Source organism: Trichechus manatus, unplaced genomic scaffold (genome assembly GCF_000243295.1).
Source record: "Trichechus manatus latirostris isolate Lorelei unplaced genomic scaffold, TriManLat1.0 scaffold00059, whole genome shotgun sequence".
In the NCBI taxonomy this organism is placed as follows: Eukaryota; Metazoa; Chordata; class Mammalia; order Sirenia; family Trichechidae; genus Trichechus; species Trichechus manatus.
Window position 1 is genome coordinate 9,194,016 of NW_004443995.1, and position 26,536 is coordinate 9,220,551.

General features: G+C 37.3%; 1 non-coding gene across 1 annotated transcript; it reads right to left on the minus strand.

Moving 5' to 3' along the window:
• Positions 1-11,445: 11,445 nt before the first annotated feature.
• Positions 11,446-11,555, minus strand: LOC111821023 (U6 spliceosomal RNA). The gene has a single exon (XR_002824509.1). It is a non-coding gene; the product is annotated as a U6 spliceosomal RNA (small nuclear RNA).
• Between the last annotated feature and the right edge of the window lie 14,981 nt (positions 11,556-26,536).

Sequence of the window (26,536 nt, forward strand, 5' to 3'; positions counted from 1 at the left end):
AAGTATCTCACTTTAATTTTATACTCTTTCATTTCCAATGCTGTTGAAACTAATTATTCATGTTCTTAATCATTTCTTTTTCTGATCTATCATAGTAGTTAAAAATCTCTCACAATAGCAAAATTTTTCTAAATTGTCTTTGAATTTCCAGAAGTTTTCACTTTCTGTATTAGTGATGCTATATTATTCTGTACATGAGGATTTTTGAATTTCTTGTCTTTATTAATAATTGCACCATCTTTTAATTAATAGCATTTAATGTTTTTTGCTTTAAATTTTACTCTATCTCATGTAAATATTAGAAGAAGAACTTATGCTTACTATGTTTCAGGCACTCTTCTAAGTACTTTAAATACATTAATTCATTTAATCCTAACAACAACTGTGAAAGTACATTCATTACCTGCATTGTAATCTTGATGAAAAGGAGGCACTTTGCCCAAGCTTATGAAGCTAACACTCAGTGAAGCTAAGTTCTGAAAACAGGCAGTCTGCTCCAGTCTCCCCATGATCTTGACCAGTAACCTCTCTTCCCTTAGATTCTACCATTAATAGTAAAAAAATAAAATAAAAGTCAATCAGTGTACTTTATAAGGAAGTTGGGGAACCTATATTAATATTTTTGTTTGTTTTTCTTGATGTTTATACAGTCCTGATTTTTCAAGAATTACATAAGAACGTATCTAGGTACAGTTCTGTTTTCATCAACTTGACCTGTACTTCAATGGGTATTCCAACTTCTGAGGCTGAGATCATCCTTTTGCCAGGATGGTGTGTTCCTTTTTTCTTTGACCATTGCTCTTGACTGATCCTTTCTATTTTCTGTTTATAGGATTCATAATTTATATAGGTTGATCTCTTGAATGTGTCATCTATGTCTCTCATTTTCTCTATATCTCTGTATTCTGGGAGAACATGTGTAATTTATCTTTTACTGCACCGATTCAGTGTTTAGCAGATGGTCATCTACTATTTAATTCATCCATTTTCACTATTAATTAAACAATTTAGTTTTCTATATGCATGCAGTACCTCCAGATGATAGATTATTTATTGTATTCTTTTGGCTCCTTCTTTCTGATTTTCTCCCTCTCTCTGGACTTCAAAAATTTATCTTAAGTCTGGTAATTTTTTTCGCTTGCGCATCCTATGGAAGGCTGTCTATGCTTGCTTAGTAGTCACTTATCAGCATATAGAAGACTGTTAGGCTTTACATATGTCGCTGCCTATACCTTTCACATTTTAGAGACTGCCAGAGAAGCTTAAGGCAGAAGAAAGAATAAGGGGGAATTACACTCAAAGTAAATTTGCATTATAAGTCCTGAGATCATAAATCTGGAGGGAATTAGAGCCATATAGACAATTACAGCAAAGAACTTCATTTCAGTATTTGTATGGAAGACCTGCTGTAAGTAGGGTGTTGGCATTACTGAGATCCTGCAAGGGTTGCAGCTAGCTGCTGCTGTCAGAAACCTGTCCTATCTCAGCCGCTGCTCATTCTGCTTGCCACCTTTCTTACTAGCCAGTCAAGCACAATCTTCTTGTAATGTGCTCATCTCTGGAGACCCAAGGGGGCACAGACTTCCTTCCTCTCATGGGTCTAACAGGAAATACAAACACACAAAAAAGTATGGTAAGGGTCATGATATGCTAATATTGGATACTATGACCGTTAAGAAAATGGGCAAGTATTACCAGGTGGTAATATACCACATGTAAATGGAACTATTTCTGTAGAGCTACTAGTTGAATCCACTTTGATTGAAGTTATCTTTGAATGTGATAGGATAAACTTATGTGCTTGTTTTGTTTTTTCTTACCTTGTTAACCAACTATCAGGTTAATTTCATCTTAATGCAGTTTAGTTTCCTTTTCTCCTCTCTAAATGATCTTATGCTAAAATCAAGCTAACACTTTTCTCCTTACATCTTGACTGATCCTTTCTATCTGTCTCAAAAGCCCATCCAAAAAGTTGCACCCAGTGAAATCAGAAGGTCAGAGGCAACATAACCAGCTTGTTCTGCTCATGCACTGGAAAAGCAATTTACACAGCAAGAAAAGCAGAATGATAAAACTATATCTAAGACAATACCCCATCTCTTTACAGCTTGCATATCAGTTGCCATGCAGTAGATTCTGACTCATGGTGACCCCCTGTGTGTCAGAGTAGAGCTGTGCTCCGCAGTTTTAAATGGCTGATTTTGTGTAGATCACCCGGCCTGTTTTCTTAGGCACAATTGTGGACTATCCTCCAACCTTTGGTTAGTAGCAGAATGCATTAACTGTTTGCACAACCCTGCGACTCCCTACAGCTTGTACAGACTATTATAATTCACCTTGAGGTAATTATTTAATAAATTAAACATGAATTTTAAAAGGGTAAAAAATTGCCAGATTATTATGAATAAACCTTGAGAGCCTGACCCAGACCATGGTATTTCCAATCACCTCATATGCATGTGAAAGCTGGACAATGAATAAGCAAGACCGAAGAAGAATTGATGCCTTTGAATTATGGTGTTGGCAAAGAATATTGAATATTGGACTGCCAAAAGAATGGACAAATCTGTCTTAGAAGAAGTACAGCCAGAATGCTCCTTGGAAGCAAGGGTGGCGAGACTTCGTCTCACATATTTTGGACATGTTCTCAGGATGGACCAATCCCTGGAGAAGGACATCATGCTTGGTAGAGTAGAGGGTCAGCAAAAAAGAGGAAGATCCTCAATGAGATGGACTGACATGGTGGCTGCAATAATGGGCTCAAGCATAACAACGATTGTGAGGATGGTGCAGGACCGGGCAGTGTTTCGTTCTGTTATATACAGGGTCGCTATGAGTCGGAACCGACTCAATGGCACCTAACAACAACAACAAATTATTTAATATATATACTTGTCGTTGTACTGTGTGTGTTTATTTGAAATTTGACAGTTTATTGGTGGGAACCTGTATATAAATATTTGCATGGGGATTCACTCAGTGTGCAAAACCATTATTCCTACATGGCAGTAAGGCAAACACTAGAAGTCAAATCAAAAAAAGGAAGAGTGAGGATGAAAGTTCAAAGGCTTGACAAATCACTGCAACAAGAGATTCTTTTCTCAATTTGCTGATGGTCTGCTTCTCTAGATTAATGGTAATCCAATACCATATGTTTAGTTCAGCAGCTACATCTCTCAGTGCGTGTCTCTTGCAGACTCAGGCTGCTAGGTCAGCGGCTTCAGCTGCTTTGGCAGTGTTTTGATTTTTCACAAGAATTGTTACAGTAACTCCAAATCTAACTGAGTTTCTTAGATAAACTTTTAAGAAAAGTGCTTTTATCTTTTCGCTTGGATATCAAACTGCCAGAGAAGCCAACAATGTTCATGCATATTTATATTTATTCAGACGTATGATCAGGATTTATAAATACTGTCTGGTAGCTTATAGAAAAGTTTGAGAAACTGTCGATCTTATAGGATATTTATGTCCGAGTTAAATGTTTTAGCATTTTTTAATTAATAATATTATTTGAATGTTTGGATAATGGTTCGATAAAACTGGGATCCCAAATGCATGGAAGAAAGAATATTCTCTGTATCCTTCGTCATAAATTAAAGCCTTTCCACAGAAACATTATTGTTTACCTTTTAGGGAGAAAAACAACACACAAGTAAACGAAAGACAAAATAGGTGATAAAGCCAAAGACCCTAATTTATTTAAAACAAATGTGTCCAATTTATTTTGAATAAATAAGAGTCAATAAAGTAGGTGAGCAAGGAGCCACTAGAGTGGACACTGTTTATGGTTATCTGGAAGATGTCAGATACTCTCAATTTATAAGGAAAAATTGTTCCCAAATCTGTTTAGATTTTTCTAAACTTTGTTTTGCTTTATTTTTGTTCGTTTATTTTGGTTTCATTTGGTTTTTACCAGATGATGAAATATCACTGCGTATCATTCTGTGAAAGACTTTGAACCACATGATTTGAATTTTAGGAAAAGGGAGTGACAGTTATAGGGCAACAGTTATAGGCCATGATTTCAATGTTTCCTGGGAATATTCACCTCAACCTTTGAGAGTAGATTGACTTGGAAAGACAGAGATTCTCTGGGACAATCTTGCCAAGTCCTGGGGTTTAAAATTGCTGCTTGGAGAAGTCTATTTCTTACAGTAGCTCTAATAATTCATTTAGGGAAAATGACCTTGCTGTGCAACTCTGTTTGGAACTGTTAATTAAAATTAACGAGGGTCTTGCTGTTTTGCACTGGCTTGTTTCTTAGATCCAGCTAGTTTAATCTGGACTGGTCTGACGTCCTGCCTGGACAAGTTTGATATTCTGCCAAGAAGCCAGTAATAGGCTATGGAAGGTTAAAAAACTGAGCTGGCAAGTAGCAGAGTTCTGAAAGTTGGATCTGGAGCAGAAAGGAGGACTGAAGCTCAGAAGCAAAGGTGGCAAAATTCTAAGATAGCAGTGCTGAGGGAAGCCACTCTTTGTCAATCAGAAAAATTTCTCATGCTTCCGTCAGTTATTGACTAAAAGCTATGTGTAAACATTCAGAACATTTCAGTAATTAGCTAGAATTGCCACTGAAAAACATGAAGATTCAAGGAACACTGAAATATTCAACGCCAGAGAATTGCATTAGAGACCCCCCCTCTCTATTTCCTATTCTATGTCTTGAAAAAATAATAACAATAAAATAGATTTGTTTCCTCTAGAAGCTCCAATTTTCAGTTTTAGGAATATGGAATATTTTACCTTTTCAACATATTCCAAGAAGCGATGGTTTTTAACTACTTACTGAAATCCTTAAAGACCTACAAATGGTATGTAAATTATACTTGGCAGATATATAGCTACTTCCCTCACACTGGAGGGGAAACTAGCAAAGTAAGAGGAGGCTACAAAAAAAGAATCAAATATAGTTTTTCCTTCCAGACCAACACAGAGTAATCCCCTCTGCTAGCCAACAACACAAAGTAGTAGTATTCTGATGATATTTATAGTCTATGAAAACTTGGAAAAGAGAGTGTTCACAACTTCCTGACCATTTACCCATACCATCCCATTGCCATTGAGTCAATTCTGACTCATAGTGACCCCATAGGACAGAGTAGAACTGCCCCATAGAGTTTCCAAGGAGTGCCTGGTGGATTCGAACTGCCAACCCTTTGGTTAGCAGCCGTAGCACTTAACCACTATGGCACCATTTAGAAGTCACATTTTAATAGACATCTTTCTTTTATTGTATTGCTTATTTTCAGTCCTTCTATTTAACTATTGTTAGTAATAAATAAAAGAGAATAACGTTAAGATGTCAATTTTCCCCAAACTCATGTATAGATTCAATAGAATTCCAATCAAAATTCAGCAGGATTTTTTTTTTAAAATCATCAAGCTGATTCTAAAGTGTATATGGAAAGGCAAAGATATTAACCTAGCAAAACAGTTTTGCAAAGAAAAGAACAATACTGAAGAAATAACACTTCCTGATTATCATATCTACTATAAATCTATAGTAGTTAATACAGTGTAGTATTGGAGAAACAGTAGACATATAGATCAATGGAACTGAATAGACAGTCCAGAAATACCAAACCATACCCACTGCTGCCGAGTCAATCCTGACTCAGAGCGACCCTATAGGACAGAGTAGAACTGCCCCATAGGGTTTCCAAGCAGTGAATGGTGGATTTGAGCTGCTGACCTCTTGGTTAGCGGCCGAGCTCTTAACCATAGATCCACACATATAGGGTCAATGGATTTTCAATAAAGGTGAAAAAGCAATTCAATGGAAAAAGGATATTGTTTTCAACAAATGGTGCTGGAACAACTAGATATTCATAATAAAAAGAGAATTTGATCCATACCTTGTACTCCCTATAAAAATCAACTCAAAATAGATCATATATCTATATGTAAAGCATAAAACCATAAATCTTTTAGAAGACAACATAGGAGAAAATCTTTGTGATTTGGGGTTAGCCAAAAATTTCTTAGACATGCACCAAAACCAAAAACCATAAAAGAAAAAAAAAATTGATTCCATCAAAATTAAGAACTGTTCTTCAAAAGACACTGCAAGAGAATAAAAAGACTAGCCACACTCCGGAAGAAAATATTTGCAATACACATATCTGATTTAAAAAGAAAAAAAAAACTTACATAATTTAAAAAAGATTCCTCAAAATTCAATAATAAGAAAGCAAACAACTCAATAAAATAACTGGGCAAAGATTTGAATAGACATTTCACCAAAGAAGACACACAAACGGCAAGTACACGAAAGGATGTCCAACATCATTAGTCATTGGGAACTGCAAACTAAAACCACAATGAGATACCAGTGAATACCCACTAGAATGACTAAAAGTAAACAACAACAAAAGAAATGCTGGTGAGGCTGCGGAGCAACTAGAACTCTCATACACTGGTGATGAGAAAGGAAAACGGTAGCTCCGCTTTGGAAAGTGGTTTAAAATATTAAACATACACTTACTTTAAGAGTCAATAATCCCACTCCTAGGTATTTACCCAAGTGAAATGAAAATCCACGTTCACAGTAAAATCACTGTGCAAATACTTACAACAATTTTTTCTTAATCATCAAAAACTGGAAGCAACCTAAATGTCCCTCAGTTAGGGAATGGATAAACTCTGGTACAGCCATACAATGGAATACTACTCATCAGTTAAAAGGAATGAACTATCCATACACATAATAACTTGGATGACTCTCGGGTGCATTATGTTAAGCAATAAAATCCAGACTGGAAAGACTATACACGGTATGATCTCGTTTATATGACATTCTTGCAAGGGCAAAATTATAGAGAAAGAAAATAAATTAGTGGTTGAGAGAGGGTGAGAATAGAGGGAGGAGCTGACTGCAAAGGGTCACGGGAAATTTGGGGGTGACAAAACTGTTGTATATATTGATTGTGGTGGTGGTGGTGATTAAACGGCTGTATAAGTTTGTCACAACTTGCAGAACTCTGAATTGCAAAGAGTAAATAGGAAAAAAAATAAAATGCAGGGAGGCATTACAAAAAGCTAGAAGGAAAACAGAGGGCAAAGTTTAGAAACACTGAGCAACGGTACAGAATAGTTGAGCTACGGGCAACTACACGACAATTACAGGCTAGAGTACAAATCCTGTGTCAGCCATTTGTGACCTTTGACATTAGCTATATTTGGGTCCTTGGGCAAGTTACCTAACCTCTCTAAGCTTCCATGTCTTCTATGAACCACAGATATATAACAGTCACTTTACTGGGTGGCTGTGTGGTAAATGAGAAAAAACATGTGCTTTATCTAAGCACAGTGTTTGACACATGAGTTCATGCAGTAAGTGGTAGCTGTAGCAGATGCCTTTGATGCCCTGTGTCACATCCCTCGACTCAACTCTGATTTCAGCCACAGATGGGGTCAACAGTTGTATGGGTCTCAGACTCATCTCGCACTGACAGCATCCTATCTCAAGCATGTGCCTCTGATACGTACTGGGCCTTCTTCAATGTCCTGGCACGAGCTGAAAGTGCAGCCCAGAAATGTAGGGGAGTTAAGACCCCTGAAAGGCAGCCCTCAACAAATGATGGAGAGCAACTAGCTTCTTGTCCTACAGGAGAATTGTGGAGGTAGCGGCAGAATAGAAGCCCCTTGCTCACAGCTGTGACCATTATAATGGACTCTAATATTGTTTTCCTGTTTCCCAGTCTCATATTCCTTTCTCCCTCTCCTCAGTTTCCTGAAATCATCCCTCAAATAAACTACCAATCCTGAGTCCTTGTTTCAGATTCTGCTTTAAGAAGAACCCAAATCAAGACAATAGCTATTACCAGCAAGAGTCATTTTAAAATTTGATGCAACGACTTAATGAAATGTCCTTCCTCATGTCCCCAACCCTACATGCTCCTCTTCAGTAACTTCTATTTATGTTGTGATTTGTAATTTGCTAAGCACCTGTCTCTGTCTTATCCCATCACTCTACAATCTCTTACAGCCTTGGAGTGAAGCATTTACGAATGCAGACACTAATTTGCTGCCTGTAGCTTTGCGTCACAATCATGTTCCACTCTGAGCACCTCCCCTCTTTGCTACTCAACAGAAAATTCCTGTGGGGTACCTCTGTTTTTACATTGCCAATCCCTGCTGTGTCTCATTACATGCCTAGCTCCTCCCCATTCACAATAGCATTTCCATCACTCAGCTACTCTATAAAATGAGCTGAGACAAGCCAACGGGCTCCTACAGACAGACTCACCTTCAGCGCCCACAGGAAGCTTTGACTATCAAGACAAACCAGGAACATATGGTGCACTCAAGCTGGAATGGTTGATGGGATAAACGTAGATATTGCGATACCTGCCCCATCCCAAGGCATGAAAGCTTTAAGATTCTCAAAATATTCTCTTTTGCGGTTTCCTCTACCCCACCCATTCCCATTGATAGTTATTTGGAAAACAGCTTGTAGCTGTTTGCAAAAACTACTTATACTATAAAAGAAAGTTTAACACTTGACTGTGTCGTGGATAAGCCTCATTTGAACAAAATTTAACAAACACAAAAGCAGTCTTGAAATATTGTTGTATTCTTAAAAATGAAATTATTATCTATATATGGTACTCCACAACTGGTTATGATACTAGGTTGTGCTTTAGATGCTTTTATAGCTTATACTAGTGCTGTCTAATAGAACTTTCTGTAATGATGGAAACCTTCTCTATCTGTACTGGCCATTGAGAATGTGGAATGTGGTTACTGTACCAAAGGAACTGAACTTCTGATTTATCTGATTTTAATTATTCTGAATGTATATTGCCACATTTGACTCCTGTCTTCTGTATTGGACAGCTCAGGCTTATACTTTTATTATCAATTATCACAGAAAGTAAACTTGTATTCCCTAAGAAGATTCTTTTTTGTTGGCTTGCTTGGTTTTATTTTTTGGTTGGGATTGACAGGTTAGGGAACACTGGTACTTGAATGTTAATCCTTTTGAGTGTAATTATTAGAACACAGAACCACTTTCTTGCTTATAAGTTTATCAACATGCCGGGAACTATTAACAAGATATATCCTTTTAAAAAGTTTTAAGAATTTAAGCAAGCAAACAAACAAACAAAGGCCTCTTGAATACGAAGGCTTTCCTCAAAAAATGAATGTATCATCAACAGCTTCCATATATTCTCTGGCTTCATGAAGAACAGTTCTAACTGGTTTTGTAAATAAATCTAGGCCTCTAACATCACTTTGTTTCTTTAGTTTGGTAATATAAAACCAAAAACCAAACCCGTTACCGTCAAGTCGATTCCAACTCATAGCGACCCCATAGGACAGAATATAACTGCCTCATAGAGTTTCCAAGGAGCGCCTGGTGGATTTGAACTGCTGATCCTTTGGTTAGCAGGGTAGCACTTAACCACCACACCACCAGGGTTTCCTGGCCATATAAAGAGACCTCAACCTCAATAGTGCCATGTCGTGTTCCTTTATCACCTATATCATTGTTGAAAGCCTGAAAACATTGATGATTTTTTTCCCCTAGACAATCTAACCTACTTAGAAACTATCAGAATGCAGGCAGTTGACAACATCAAGTAACATGATGTGGTCAATAAAAATATACAGGCTACAATAAAGTCTTAATCCCCACTGGTCCACTAAAGCTATAATTTCAGATGTCAAGTGACTTTGTGATTGCAATTCAATCATCTTGACTCAGCCCCTTTTCTCTTTACATTCTCTGCAACATCAGATGTTACTGAAAACAACTTATTTCTTAAACCTCTCTCCTCCCCTGCTTTCCCAGAGCCTATGCTATCTTTGTTACAATCCTCCCTCCCTGACCATTCCTTATCCCACTCCTTTGGTTCTGCCTCCACCATTACTCATGTTTTTTCCTTAGCCTTCTGTGCTTCTCACTCTGCAACTCTTGGAAACAGAATTTGCCCATCCCCTCCAATTTAGCTCTAAGCTCTGGGTTGAGGACTCTCAATACCTAGCCCCTCCTGTAAATTTCAGATCATGATCTATAACTTTCTATGTATGGACAGCTCCTGCTGCCTCCATCTAGCATCTCTAGAGTCCAACTCATCATCTGTCTTCCATAAATAGATCTTCAATTTGCTGGCCACCTAGACCAGGGAAATCAGGGTCATCCTTCCTTGCTTCTGATAACAAATGAAGTAACCAAATCCTCTATTTTCTTCCTACCATCAACTTTAGCTCAGTTTCTAGACAGATGCAGGGAGTCTTCTAGTTTTGGTTAGTCTTTCTAACTTTACTTTTCCTCCCTTCAATCCCACTAGCACTTTCATCATGTAAATCTTTCAAAATTATTACTTTCAAACCACTCCCCTTACCCAAAACCTTCCCTGGATCAACATTACCTACACAGTACCAAAACGAAACCCCACAACTTGGCAATCTAGAGCCTTATCATAAATGTTAATTTCACCTTCTCTACCATTTCTTCCTTCCTAATACAAATTCTGTTTCTCCATCCAGACTGCAGTTTTGTACCTGTGAACTGTTGCTCACACAGCTTCTCCCACGCTATCCAAGAATGCCTTCTGCTCCCCATGTTGTCATCTAGCCCAGGCTCATCTCAAGTCCTCGCTCAATTCCACCTCCTCCACGTGGTCCTTCATGTGGTAAGCCTCTTCTGATCTTCAAAAAGAGATACTGTCCATTCACTCACTTGTCATTTATTATTAGTTTGTATATGTATGATGTGTTTATGTGTGTTTGTGTGTATATGTGTGTGTGACAGAGAGAAAGTCAGAACACTTGTAAAGCACTTAAAATTGTTCTGGCACATAGTGAGTACTCAATAACTATTAGCTATTATTTATATGATTATTCTAATTATTACTATTACTAATGTTATTATAATGAAAATGATCCACTGACATGTTTTACAGAGCCTAGTGCAGTGTCATGGGTTGAATTATGCCCCCCCAAAAATGTATCAATTTGGCTGGGCCATAATTCCCAGTATTGTGTGGTTGTCCTCCATTTTGTGATTGTAATTTTATGTTAAAGAGGATTAGGGTGGGATTGTAACACCCTTACTAAGGTCACATCCCTGATCCAATGTAAAGGGAGCTTCCCTGGGGTGTGGCCTGAACCACCTTTTATCTTACAAGAGATAAAAGGAAAGGGAAGCAAGCTGAGTGGGGGACTTCATATCACCAAGAAAGAAACATCGGGAGCAGAGCATGTCCTTTGGACCTGGGGTTCCTGTGCACAGAAGCTCCTAGTCCAGGGGAAGATTGATGACGACGAGGACCTTCCTCCAGAGCTGACAGAGAGAGAAAGCCTTCCCCTGGAGCTGAGGCCCTGAATTTGCACTTCTAGCCTATTAGACGGTGAGAAAATAAATTTCTCTTTGTTAAAGCCATCCACTTGTGATATTTCTGTTATAGCAGCACTAGATGACTAAGACATGCGGTATCTTGAAATTAGTGTGTACTCAATATACACATATTACCTATAATTGTGCAGGAGCCATGCTAATCTTCTCTGTATCGTTCCAATTTTAGTATATGTGCTGCTGAAGTGAGCCCATAAAGCAATGTTCATGTATAGATGCTTTGCAAAGCTATTCATAGAAGCATAGAAAGAAGTGAGCGATGGGGGGACTTAACTAATTATTATGAGTTTGGAAAATAGATTTTGTGTTGAAAATTCCTTTATGAAAATCTTTATCCAGTTTATGCATACGTCCAAATTTTAATACATCTAGTCTCTTCGCAGGGATAACAGCCCTCCTCCTATCCATCTGTCATGTCAGGTTGTACTGAGCAAATGCTAATTTACCTTTTTGATATACCGTTTGACAACATCTGGTTTCAGATATTGCACGCAAGGTTGCACATCAGTGAATCAAATTTGAATCCATATTTTCAAGTGTATATTTAGAACAGAATTATGTTGGCTCTTTCATAAAAACTTAAAAAGTAAAGTTGTATATCAAATGTGTTTGCACATGTAACTTGGATGCAGAAGATAAAGGCAAGGCAAAGGAAGACGTTATTATCTTATTGGCTATGAAATTATTGAACCAACTCAGTTGACTTATGGAAGATAGTGTAAACATCTTCAATTGAATTTTCGCGGTGCAACTTCTGGATGCCCATTCCATTAATTCATTAAATAAAAAGAGCACTCTTTTAATTCTAATTATCTTAGCTACACATTTTAAATATGCTAAAAGCTAAACACAAGCAATAATATTCCTGTCATTTTTTTCATCTGCCAAATCCTCAGAAATAATTAACCTATAACTGAGAGAAGTAATTCTTCACTCAAAATGATTTTTACTAATGCAAAGGGAGCAACATGAAATAAAAATTCATATAACCTAGTTATTCAGTACAAAAATAGAACAGAAAAAGCATTAACAGCAATTTAGTTCAATACAAAGGAAAAATTTGCCTCTGTTTACTTTAATTTCACAGTATATATACATATATATTTCAAATATTCTATATTCTTAAATATTTTTTTGGAATTTTAGAGACGAATTTTATTGTAACCGAGAGTATTTGGAGATTTTTTTACTTTTGTATTAAGAATATCCACTGCAACCAATAATATCAATATGATTTCTGATCTCCAAAGTCAACAATAGAGGTAAAAAATCATAGACATGAGGAATAGCTTCAAGTAGTAAAAGACACAAATGGGAGTTTTCCAAGGAGCTACAGTGAGAAGAGGGATTCATATTTTTCTGGCACTTGGAGGAAAAAACTAACTCTAAGAACTTCCTCAGCCCCTCATGCTAATAAGATAGACAGACAGATTGATAAATAGACAGCTAAGTGGGTGGGTGAATAGTGGATGGATGGATGGATGGATAGATGGGTGGATGGATGATGGACAGATGGAAGGACAGAGATAGATAGGTGATAGATGATAGATAAAGATAGAGAAACAAAATTATGATCATTGCAATTTCTACAATTACAATGTGGCTGCTTATACACAAAAGTCACTGGCTCATATATGACTTTTTCTAGGTCCTTAATGTTTACACCACCAAGCAATAACAGTTGAATACAATATACAATAGTACAGCTCACTGCAGAAAGCAATAAATGGACACTATACTATACCCAATGAAGCATGCAGTCTTAAAAGAGCTTGGTGGAATGTTTTCTTCCTTTTATGCATTTTGTGCAAAGCCTGCAACTTCTCTCTCTCCCCTTGTTTTCATAACTTAGAAGCATCAATCTTTCTTACATGCACTTTCATCAAGCTACATTCACCTTTTTTTTAAGGGTAAAATCTGAAATTTACCGTAAGTTTATTTTTGTAGGAGTGTTGTGTGTCTTTTTAACTGAATTAGTATTTTAATTAGGGTTGCTATTTTTTCTTATGCACTGGTTATAAAGTTGCAGAGGTTTGGTGTTGCCCGCCCGAATTCTATTTTTTTCGTTAAGTTTTGTTATTTTGTAGGGATGATTTTGCAGAATATGAGTTTTTGTTTTGTTTTGTTTTTTTCCCCCATAAAAATCACACCACAGCAGGGGAAAAAAAAATACTTGTATTCTGTTTTGGAATTTTTCAATAAAATGTTTCATCCTTACACTAAAAACTATATTGCCTATGTTCAAGTTTTAATTCATCATATATATTTGTTTCTAAGAACTTCTCAAGGGTGTTTTAAAAATCTCTCCTCTTTTTCCCCACAACCTGATCTAACTCTCAATTGTAGAAAACCTCCAAAATATAGACAGTTTATTAATAAATCTACAGGAAGGTAAAACCCATTGCCGTCGAGTGGATTCCAACTCATAGCGACCTTATAGGACAGAGTAAAACTGCCCCACAGGGTTTCCAAGGAGTGGCTGGTGGATTCGAACTGCCAAGCTCTTAACCATTGTGTAAACAGGGCTCCTACAGTAAGGTACTCAAAAATTATTTTTCACAAAAACTATTATTTGCTTTTAATTTGTTAAGTCATTGAAGATTTTTACGCTACCAATAATCCGTGATTTACAATGTTCTCCCTATCTTATTACAGCACCATAACTCATCTCTTCTATTTCATTGCACAAGACTTCTTTTAAAAGATAAAGAGTTTTTGTTCACCTGTCATCTTTCTTTCCATTGTCTTCTCTTCCCTTCCCATGTTGGCTTGAGTCATGTGGACTTTGGGATGCTAGTCACCTGCCTGCTATCTTTCTGACATATTTTTGCAAGTATTTTTGGCATATCACTGTATGCCAAGCTTGCCCTTTCTCTCACATAGGCTACATACTTTAGTGCTTTCCCCCCTCGACTGAACTCTTCCATCTGTCTAGTAAGCAATTAATTCCCCTGACAAAGAAAAAAGAAAGAGAGACGCATCAGTGGTAGTCTTTCAGGATTCCAGTTTTTAATATCATAGCAAGCAAATGCCTTGGTCGAATTCAAGTAGTACTCATACTCATTCAACTGGGTTTGTTTTTTCTTTTTGTTTTGTTTTTTTCAAGTCAGAGTTGTACAGTGTGGAAATTAAGAGCTTAAACTCTAGAGTTAAGCTGTGGAGTTCACATTCTCTCTCCATCAGTCACTATGTATTCAAGTTACTTAACCTCCTTGGGCCTCCGTCTCCTCATAGAGTTGTGATGATATTTAAATGGGTAAATATACATGATGTGCCTATAGTATTTCCTGGCTCATAGTAAGACTAAGTAAGTGTATGCTGCTATCTCTTTTACTATTATCAGAATGGCGGCCGCCATGTATCTTCCCATATATTGATTTTTATTCTACATCATTGCTCAGTGCTCTGATACCGCAGATTTAAGGATGTTGAGACATGAAGTACGCTTTGGAGTTTTATGTACCAAGATATGGAAAATCGAAGATAATATCCTCAAACACACACACACACATGACAGGCAAGAGGGTTTTAAAATCTTGCCAGCCTCTCTACCACACCAAAGCACTAAGAATCGAATGCAGTAGACTTCTGGTAACCCAGGATCTCGTATCTCTGGTTTTACTCTTCTGAAATCACCTCAAAAGCCTATTCCATTGAATAATCTGTTATATTGATGAAGCATGAATTTGAATCATATTTTGTAAGTGACTGATGTGTGAGAACAAGACATTTCATGAAATCATTAATTCACTGAGAAAATAAGGGTTGATCTTTTGTGCCAAGCACAGTGCAATGAGCTAATGGTATAAAGACAAACAAAAAAGTTATGGTTTTCACTAACTTAGAGTTTATAATCTGGTGGAGAAAACATACTAAGAAACAACTCCAACGAAGTATCAGAGATAAAAATTGAATAATACAAAGTTTCATGTCAGCACATGGGAAAGGAAAGTATATTGAACTTCTGGGATCAGGGAAGGCCTTCCAAGGAAGAGCTGTCTAAACGGAGACCTACAAGGTGAGTAGGAATTAGTCCATATAAAAGTATGGTTAGGCGTTTCCTAAGCAAAAGGAATAGCATATATGAAGGCTACTATATCTACAATAGACCACAAAGACTTAATTGTTTTCATTGTACTTATCATCATATTGTTGTTGTTGGGTGCCATCAAGCTAATTTCGACTCATAGCAACCTCATGTGACAGAGCAGTACTGCCCCATAGGGTTTTGTTGGCTGTAATCTTTATGGAAGCAGATCACCAGGTCTTTCTCCTGCAGAACCGCTGGGTTGGTTCCAACCACCAACATTTCCGTTAGCAGCCTAGCGTTTAACCCAAATGCCACCAGGGTTCCTTATCATCATATTATACATTTGTTTATTTGTTTCTTGTCTATCCTCTACTAGAATAAGGGCAGATGGTTTCTCTAATTAGTGCACTGCTATATATCCATCTCCTACAAAAGTACATACACAGTGGTATACAGAAGAGCTCTATAAATATTTGTGGAAGGAGTGGATAAATTACAACACAGCTCTGTTAGTTTCCACTTACAGCTTCCAACCAGGAACTCTGGTTAGTTTAATCTGAGGATTGAACTTGAGGGTTTGCAGCAGTATCTTCTATGCATGCCAACGATCTACTATAGAAACAATAGTATATGTCATCCTTGCGCTCATATCAAAAGCTATGGCTTACTCTTCAATGGTATTAAGAAACAAAAAGACAATGAATATTATCCATTTAAGAAGAAAATGATATTAATACCTCTTGTCCTTTTGTAAGCTTTAGAAACCACCATAACGACTCAGCTATATAGATATGGGTGTGTTCATGAGTTTGTACACCAATATTTAGTGCAATTTCTCCATTGTCTTTCTGTCTCAATCACAGAAAAAGTAGTGAAAAAAAACCCTCCAAACTGTTACATTCTGGTCAGAAAAAATTTGCATTAAATATAGAGTTCAAAATGCAACTTCAGCTCTAGATCCAAGACAAAAATTTTGCCAGGGTTCCTGAATGAATCTTCCTGAAGAATCACAGTAAAATATTGAGCTGATGCAGACCTAACAACGGTGAAAGGTAGATGAACTCAGTTCTAGGAATCAGTCATTTTGATGTGAGCAAAGAGGAAAAATTGTGAACCAAGTTTGTTTCTGGCATTTTCGTTCTTTACCTTTCGGAAATTTTTCTGTCTTTCCCAAATCACCGCCCTATCCTGTCCCCACTTAAGGCTGACACTCTCAGTCAATACCCCAAACTCTCAGTTTGTCTCTTTAGCCTCTCATCTTTCAAAAGCTCAGCTAGATTAGAGACTTGATTTCTATGTATTGGAGGCACTCATGAAAGACAGTATGACCTAAATAGCACAGAGTCGAAAGCCCAGTTCAACCAGCTACCTGCTGTGTAGTCCTGGGCAAATTATGTGACTTGTCTGAAGCTCTATTTCCTATTGGTTATGATAATATGCTTTTATAAAAAGCCTCACTCACTATCACACCAGAAAAAAGTCATCAGCAAATTCACACTGGAGAGTTAATAATTAAAATACTTAATAAGAGTTTCCAGAAATACATTTTCAAAGGACATAAAGCCAAAGGAAGAAAATACTTATGGAAGATTTCCAAGCATCAGTATGCATATAATGAGGACAAAGACTCTCCCAAAGAACCACAACCCACACCTCATGGGTAGCTTCCTACTCTACCAACTCCACCTAGTATAATGTGAATGTAGAGAGTGATTAAGACAAGAAGCTGTTAGATAATCAAATGATTCCAACTCTATTATGGAACAGGAATTTAGCCCAGAGCTAAGCAAATATTAAGTGATTAATGAATTCTTAATTAGATGAAATCGAACACTGTCATTTATTTTAATGTGCAGTTGACCTCTGAGTATATTTGGGTACTTCCAATAGTGCTACCACTTTTCACTAGTTCTAAAATGTACATTTTTTCTCATTTTTACAGCTCTGAATTCAGGATACATCTTACAATTAATTAACCTCTTTCTTCTTTCTTGTTGGTACATAATCATTGGAATCTTAGCCTCGCTGAAATGTAATAGTGTAATTCCAGACAATGAATATTCAGCAAGTCCCGATCAGAAGTCAGACAGTCAATAGACACTTCAATGGACCAGACTGATCTATTTTGCTTCTTGGATGTTTAGTCTCTGAACATCAACTTTAAGAATATTTAAAAAGATAGATATGAACAAGGTACATGTGTAAAAACGCATATGTTTCAAGATTGCTTACTGAACAACTTTTAAATATATGCCAATAAATTAAGAAAGCATTCAAACTTTAGAGAGAGTTGACATCCTGGAAATATTTGTTTCATATTTGGATATTTTTAATCAACCATTAAGACATGGATTTTTCAAAATTAAAGTGAATATACATTCACTTATTTGAGATTTTCTCACACCTCTTGAAATAATTATATATTCCCTAGGTCATCACAAAATCTGAGTTTGAAAATTACCACCTTGTATTCATTGATGTTTATATAAAAATGCCCAAAGTTTTATGACTCTTTAAGCAACATTCAAACTGTTCATTCTACCCAAGTGATTTTGGGGAAACTTTTTTTTTAAAAAAAGGAGCCCATGCATTGATAACATCGGCACAGCAAGTTCATATTTTGTTTAACAAATCTTCCATTATTTGCAGTTAATGCAAACACAGCCATGTGACTCCCTACGGAATAATTAATGTTCCTGTATAGCACAATGATCAGTGTTGATTTTCATTTACTCACCTTCTCTAAGAGATTGTTTGTTTTTAACATGGTATTCCAGTGTCTGTGAAGACTCAAACATCCTTATTGCCTTGATATGTTTTGGTTTTGTATTTTTGATTTACCACTCTGGGTGCATTCATCCACAGACTGGATGAGAATATATAACATAAAAACAATATATAACATAAAAACTCCAGCCTCCCACCAGAGTTTCACACATCAGTGCCAGTCAAAGTCTATAGTTAATTCCAGATGCCTCATGTCTATAACATTCCCTGAAGTTGTGGAAAATATTGTATTGGTCAGACCTGTTGCACCACAGATTGTCAAAGTTAGTGTTTCTGAGGCATCTCATAATGTACAGCCTGATAAAATCTGTAACTTTTATCACAGCATCCAATATAATTCCTGCAAGGACTTGAACAATTTCCATGTGCAAGAAAAGACTTAGATAAATACAGGGACATATCAAGGGGTCCATAGATATTTCAAAAGCAAAGCAAAATCCTACAACTATTAAAACAAGCAAAGCATTGTCTCTTTATTTTCCCTAAACTTTGACCATAGACAACAAACACAAAACTGACAAAAATTAATTTTAGAATGTTAATCTTACAAAAAGCAATGGAAACAACCCAAATGTCCATGAATTGATGAATGGATAAATAAAATGCAGTCTACATACAATGGAATATCATCCAGCAATAAAAAAGAATGAAGTACTGATAACACGCTACAACATGGATGAACCTTGAAAACATCCTAAGGAAAGAATTTAGTCATAAAAGCCCCATATTGTATGATCTTGTTTATATGAAATGTCTGTTATAGGCAAATCTACAGAGACAGAAAGTAGATAAGTGGTTGCCTAGACTCATTAACAATCTGTAATATAGAGATGACACAACCTTGCTTACTGGAAATAAAAACTTGACTTGAAGCACTAACTGATGAATGTGAAAGACTACAACTTTAGTATGGATTACACCTGAACATGAAGAAAATGAAAATCTTCACCATGGGACTGATAAACAACATCATAATAAATGAAGAAGAAATTGAAGTCGTCAATGAATTTATTCTGTTTGGATTAACAATCATTGTCCATGGAAGCACCAGTCAAGACATCGAATGCCATATTGGATTGGGAAAATCTGATGCAAAAGGTCCTGTCAAAATTTTAAAAAACAAAGATGACACCTGGATGACTAAGGTGCACCTGACCCAAGACACTGTCTTTTCAATTGCTTCATATGCCTGAGCAAGCTAGACAGTGAAAAAGGAAGACAGAAGAAGAATCGGTATGTCTGATTGTGGTGTTGGTGAAGAAAACTGAATATCACTTGGACTGCCAGAAGAATGAACAAATCAATCTTAGAAGAAATACATTCAGAATGCTTTTTAGAAGTGAGAATGATGAGGCTTACCTTGCTTACTTTGGACATGTTCATCAGGAAAGATCAATCGCTAGAAAAGAACATCACGTTTGATAAAGTAGAGGGTCAGCAAAAATGAGGGAAACCCTAGTGAGATGGACTCACACAAAAGTAACAACAATGGACTCAAACATACCAGTGATTATGAAGATGGCAGGACCAGGCAACATTTTGTTCTGTTACACTTTAAGTCTCCAGGAGTCAGAATCAACTCAAGGACAACAACAACAGGGCTGGGGATGGATGGTAGATGGGAAGTGACGACTGGTTGAGTACGGGATTTCTTTTCAGGGTGATGAAAATTTTCTAAAATAAGATTGTGGTGACAATCACAAAACTGTGATTATACAAAAAATCATTGAATTTTTACACTTTTTAAATAGGTGAATTGTATAAGTGACTTACATGTCAACTACGCCATTTAAAGAAAAAGGGAATAAAGGCAAAACTTTTCCCTTCCAGTAAATGGCAAAAACTTTCTCCATGGTAAGAGATGGAAATGCTCTACTGCAAGCAATGAAAAATAAATATTTTCAGAAGAAAACGGTATTCTTAGCAGAAATTTACTTCAGAGGACTCAGGACAGAGGCAGTTATACAATTCTATTATCTGTGTTTAAACAAATGATTCTAGTAACCAGAAAACAGTTTTTGGAGCCTGAGTAAGGGTTGTCAGATAAAAACACAGAATGACCAGTTAGATTTAAATTTCAGACAAACAATGAATATTTTTTAGTGTAAGTATGTCCCAAATACTGCATAGGACATGCTAACACTAAGAAAAAAAAAAAAAGAAAGAAAAAATTCTTATTGTTTGTCTGAAATTCAAATGTATCTGGGAAAGCCTGGTGGTGTCGTGGTTAAGAACTATGGCTGCTAGCCAAAAGGTCAGCAGTTCGAATCCACCAGCTTCTCCTTGGAAAACCTATAGGGCAGTTCTACTCTGTTCTATAGGGTCACTATGAATCAGAATCGACGGCAACGGGTTTTGGGTGTCACGTATTTTTGTTGTTGTTAAATCTGCCAACTCTGGCCTGCAATTATTTACTTATTTTATTTAGATACATAGAGCTTTCTTACAAAGAGCTCAGAGCAGGTGAAAACAGAACCACAAAAGGCCTAGGTGAGAACGGGAGGAACTGTTTCACACCCTGTTGTTGTTGTTAGGTGCCGTGAGTTAGTTCCAACTCACAGAGACCCTACGTACAACAGAACAAAACACTGCCCGCTCTTGTACCATCCCCACAGTCCTTGTTATGCTGAAGCCCATTGTTGCAGGCGCTGTGTCAGTTCATCTCATTGAGGGTCTTCCTCTTTTTCGCTGACCCTCTATTTTACCAAGTATGGTGTCCTTCTCCAGGGACCGGCCCTTTCTGATAACACGTCCAAAATATGTGAGATGAAGTCTTGCCATCCTTGCTTCTAAGGAGCACTCTGGTCATACTTCTTCCAGGACAGATTTGTTCCTTCTTCTTGCAGTCCATGCTATATTCAATATTCTTCACCAACACCACAATTCAAAGGCATCAATTCTTCTTTTGTCTTCCTTATTCGTTGTCCAGCTTTCACATGCATATGAGGTGATTGAAAACATCCCCCCCCCCACCCCGGCTTCGGTCAGGCGCACCTTAGTCCTTAAAGTGACATCTTTGCTTTTCAACACTTAAAAGAGGTCTTTTGCAGCAAATGTACCCAACACAATGCAACGTTAGAGATCTTTTGCAGCAAATGTACCCAGTGCAATGCATCGTTTAATCTCTTGACTGCTGTTTCCATGGGAATTGATTATGGATCCAAGAAAAATGAAATACTTGACAACTTCAATATTTTCTCTTTTTATCATGATGTTGTTTATTGGTCCTGTTGTGAGGAATTTTGTTTTCCTTATGTTGGGGTGTAATCCATATTGAAGGCTGTGGTCTTTGATCTTGATCAGTAAGTGCTTCAAGTCCTCTTCACTTTCAGCAAGCAAGGTTGTGTCATCTGCATAACGCAGGTTGTTAATGAGTCTTCCTCCAATCCTGATGCCCTGTTCTTCTTCATATAGTCCAGCTTCTCAGATTATTTGCTCAGCATACAGACTGAATAAATACAGTAAAAGGATACAACCCTGACACACACCTTTCTTGACTTTAAACCATGCAGTATTCCCTTGTTCTGTTCAAACAACTGCCTCTTGGTCTATGTACAGATTGCTCATGAGCACAATTAAGCATTCTGGAATTCCCATTCTTCACAATATTATCCATAATTTGTTATGATCCACGCAGTTGAATGTTTTTTCACAGTCAATAAAACACAGGCAAACATCTTTCAGGTATTCTCTGCTTTCAGCCATGATCCATCTGACATCAGCAATGATATCCCTTGTTCCAAGTCCTCTTCTGAATCTGGCTTGAATTTCTGGCAGTTCTCTGTTGATGTACTGCTGCAACCTCTTTTGAATTATCTTTAGCAAAATTTTACTTGAATGTGATATTAATGATATTGTTTGATATTTTCCGCATTCTGTTGGATCACCTTTCTTTGGAATGGGTACAAATATGGATCTCTTCCAGTTGGTTGGCCAGGTAGCTGTCTTCCAAACTTCTTGGCATAGATGAGTGAGCACCTCCAGCGCTGCATCCATTTGTTGAAACATCTCAGTTGGTATACCGTCAATTCCTGGAGCCTTGTTTTTAGCCAATACCTTCAGTGCAGCTTGGACCTCTTCCTTCAGTACCATCGGTTCTTGATCATATGCTACCTCCTGAAATGTTTGAACATCAACCAATTCTTTTTGGTGCAGTGACTCTGTGTATTCCTTCTATCTTCTTTTGATGTTTTCTATGTCGTTTAATATTTTTCCAGTTGAATCCTTCAATATTGCAACTCGAGGCTTGAATTTTTTCTTCAGTTCTTTCAGCTTGAGAAATGCCAAGCGTGTTCTTCTCTTTTGGTTTTCTATCTCCAGGAATCTGCACATTTCATTATAATACTTTCGTTTGTCTTCTTGAAACACCCCTTGAAATCTTCTGTTCAGCTCTTTTACTTCATCATTTCTTCCTTTTGCTTTAGCCACTTCACATTCAAGAACAAGTTTCTGAGGCTCTTTTGATATCCATTTTTGTCTTTTCTTTCTTTCCTGGCTTTTTAATGACCTTTTGCCTTCCTCATGTATGATGTCCTTGATCTCATTCCACACAGCTAGTCTTTGGTCATTAGTGTTCGATGTGTCAAATCTATTCTTGAGATTCAGGTGGGGCATACTCAAAGTCATATTTTGGCTCTCGTGGACTTGTTTTAATTTTCTTCAGCTTCAACAGGAACTTGTGTATGAGCAATTGATGGTCTGTTCCGCAGTCGACCCCTGGCCTTGTTCTGACTGATGATATTGAGCTTCTCCATCATCTCTTTCCATAAATGTAGTGGATTTGATTCCCGTGTATTCCATCTGGCGAGGTCCATGTGTATAGTCATCATTTACATTGTTGAATAAAGGTATTTGCAATGAAGACGTCATTGGTCTTGCAAAATTCTGTCATGCAATCTTCGGCATCATTTCTACCACCAAGGCCATATTTTCCGACTACCAATCCTTCTTTGTTTCCAGCTTTTGCATTCCTATCACCAATATTTATCAATGCGTCTTGATTGCATGTTTGATCAATTTCAGACTGTAGAAGTTGGTAAAAATCTTCAATTTCTTCATCTTTGGTCTTAGTGATTGGTGCGTAAATTTTAATAATAGTTGTATTTACTGGTTTTCCTTGTAGGCTTATGGATATTATCCTATCACTGACAAGGATAGACTTTGAAATATTCTTTTTGATGATGAACACAATGTCATTCCGCTTTAATTTGTCATTCCTGGCATAGTAGATCATATGATTGTCCAATTCAAAATGGCCAATACCAGTCCATTTCAGCTCACTAATGCCGAGGATGTGGATGTTTATGCCTTCCATTTCATTTTTAATGGTTTCCAATTTTTCTAGAATCATACTTTGTACATTCCAGGTTCCAATTATTAATGGATGTTTGCAGCTGTTTCTTCTCATTTTGAATCGTGCCACATTAGCAAATGAAGGTCCCAGAAGCTTGACTCCATCCATATCATTAAGGTCAACTCTGCTTTGAGGAGGCAGCTCTTCCCTAGTAGTATTTTGAGTGCCTTCCAACCTGAGGAGCTCATCTTCTAGCATTGTATCAAACAATGTTCCACTGCTATTCATAAGATTTTCACTGGCCAATTTTTTCAGAAGCAGACTGCCAGGTCCTTCTTCCTGTGTGTCTTAGTCTGGAAGTTCTGTTGAAACCTGTCCACCAAGGGTGACCCTGCTGGTATTTGAAATACCAGTGGCAAAGCTTCCAGTATCACAGCAACACACAAGTCACCACAGTATGACAAACTGACAGACACATGGTGGTTAAGACTTTTAGAGACATTACAAGATTGTGGTATTCTCTCTCAATAAGGAATTGAAATTTAAATATATATTTTACATGTGCATACTAAAATTAAAGTATATTAAAACAGTTTAAAATTTAAATTATATATATATATAAATAAATATAAGGAGCCCTAGTGGTGCAGTGGTTAAAGTGTTCGACTGCTAACCAAAAGGTTGATGGTTTGAATCTACCAGCCACTCTTTACAGATGTGGCAGTCTTCTTCTGTAAAGATTACAGCCTTGGAAACCCTATGTGGCAGTTCTACTCTGTCCTGACTATAGGGTTGCTATGAGTCAGAATTGACTCAGCTCGATGGCAGTGGATTTTTGTTTTTGTTTTAATAAATAAATATATACATATATAATATCCATCCACAAAGTGCAAATTTAGCACCTGTTAAAATGGCTTCTTTCTAAATTTTTGATTGAAGAATTTAAGTACATTCATTGAACTTAAACTTCTTCAGTTTTTTTGCTCCTGGTTTTGCAAGAGCCTCAACCATGTGCTTAGTGCTTGACTACCTGTTGGATAATCTTGCTTTCCTGGGAGGGTATGGTCATCAGTATTGAATATTACCAAGAAGACGAAAACATAAAACTTCAAAAGGCTCATTGGTTTTAGAGACAAGGATCCCCAGTAAACTTGACAAGTTCAAGTAGAGAGATGGGTAAGAATACAGACTGCAGTGAGTTGTAGACTAAACAGTAGGAAAGGGAGGGAGGGAATGGAAACTTTAAACGTACGCAAACATGTTTAAGAAATTTGCCTCTGGAGTGACGGAAAGGTAGCAAAAAGACTGGGCTGGAATGTGAGGTTAAAAGAGTTTTTAAAATGGAACAGTCTTGAGTGTGTTTAGATGCTGATGTAAGGTACTGGGGTCTGCAGAAGGGAGGAAGTGGGTTCCAGAGAAAGATGCCAGGTTTGCCTTAGAAAGGATGGGTAACTCCTGCTTTGAGAGAGGAAGAAGAAAGACAAGAGAAGCCGTAGGTGCTGACAAGATTATCAATTTTGTGGCAAGAAGTTGAAGGTATTTGGTCTAATGGCTTCACTTTCTTGTGGAAAAGGAGGAAAAATAATGACTGAGCATGAGGGGAATAAATGGAGCAGTCAGAGGTTCAAGGTGAATGGTAAAGAAACGGCAGCTGCGGGGAAGGAGAAGTTGACTAGGAAACCATTGTAGCTGGGGGAGAAAAAGACACTAGGATACAAAGTTAATGATGTAGCTCTTCTTTTCACTGAGTAGGTATTCTTATAGTAATACCTGACCATTTTTATACATACACAGGGGGAACCCTGGTGGTGCAGTAGATAAGTGCTCAGTTACTAACTGAAAGTCAGTGGTTCAAACCCACAGTGGCTCTACAGAAGAAAGATGTGTCAGTCTGCTCCCATAAATATTACAGCCTTGGAAACCCTATGTGGCAGTTTTACTCTGTCTTATAGAGCTGCCATAGGTCGGAGGAATCAACTTGAGGGCAACGGAAGATATACATACACAGACACCAAAAAATAGAAATATCTTCTTAATATCATTTGTTTCATTTATTTTTTTAAAATAATATTTTATTGTGTTTTAGGTGAAAGTTTACACAGCAAATTGCATTCCTGTTTTAATAATTTTTTTTTTTTTTCCAATTCTGGAACCATTTTGATCTTGGTTATTTTATTTAACAGAAAAGAAGCCACTGGAGTTACAGTTAAGTTTTAATAATTTTTATACAAATTGTTTCATTCCATTGGTTACAATTTTCACAATGTATCAGCATTTTCATTATTTCCATTCTGTTTGTTTTGTTTCCATTAATCTAGCTTCCCTTCCCTCCTTGCCGTCTCATCTTCGCTTTTGGGTAAATGTAGGCCATCTGGTCTCTATAGTTGAATGTTTATGGGAGCACATTACTCACAAGTGATATTGTTTACTGTATAAGCCAACATGTTATTTGGCTGAAAGGTGACCTCCAGAAATAGTTTCAGTTCCAAGTTCAAAGGGTATCTTAGGTAATAGTCTCAGGGGTTCCTCTAGTCTCTATTGGTCTAGTAGGTCTGGCCTTTTTTAGGAATTTGAATTTTGTTCTACGTTTCTCCCATTTTGTCCAGGACCGTCTATTGTGTCTCTGATCAGAATGGTTGGTAGTGGTAGCCAGGCACCATCTAGTTCTGCTCTCAAACTAGAAGACGCCATGGTTTGTGTGGGCTTAGTCCTGTGCAAAAGCTGGACAATGAATAAGGAAGGCCAAAGACGAACTGATGCCTTTGAATTATGGTGTTGGTAAAGAATATTGAATATACCAGAGACTGCCAGAAGAAGGAACAAATCTTAGAAAAAAGTACAGCCAGAATGCTCCTTGGAAGCAAGGATGGGGAGACTTTGTCTCATGGACTTTGTACATGTTATCAGGAGGGACCAGTCCCTGGAAAAGGACATCATGCTTGGTAAAGTAGAGGGTCAGCAGAAAAGAGGAAGACCCTCAATGAGATGGATTGACACAGAGGCTGCAACAATGGGTTCAGGCATAACAATGATTGTGAGGTTAGCCCAGGACCAGGCAGTGTTT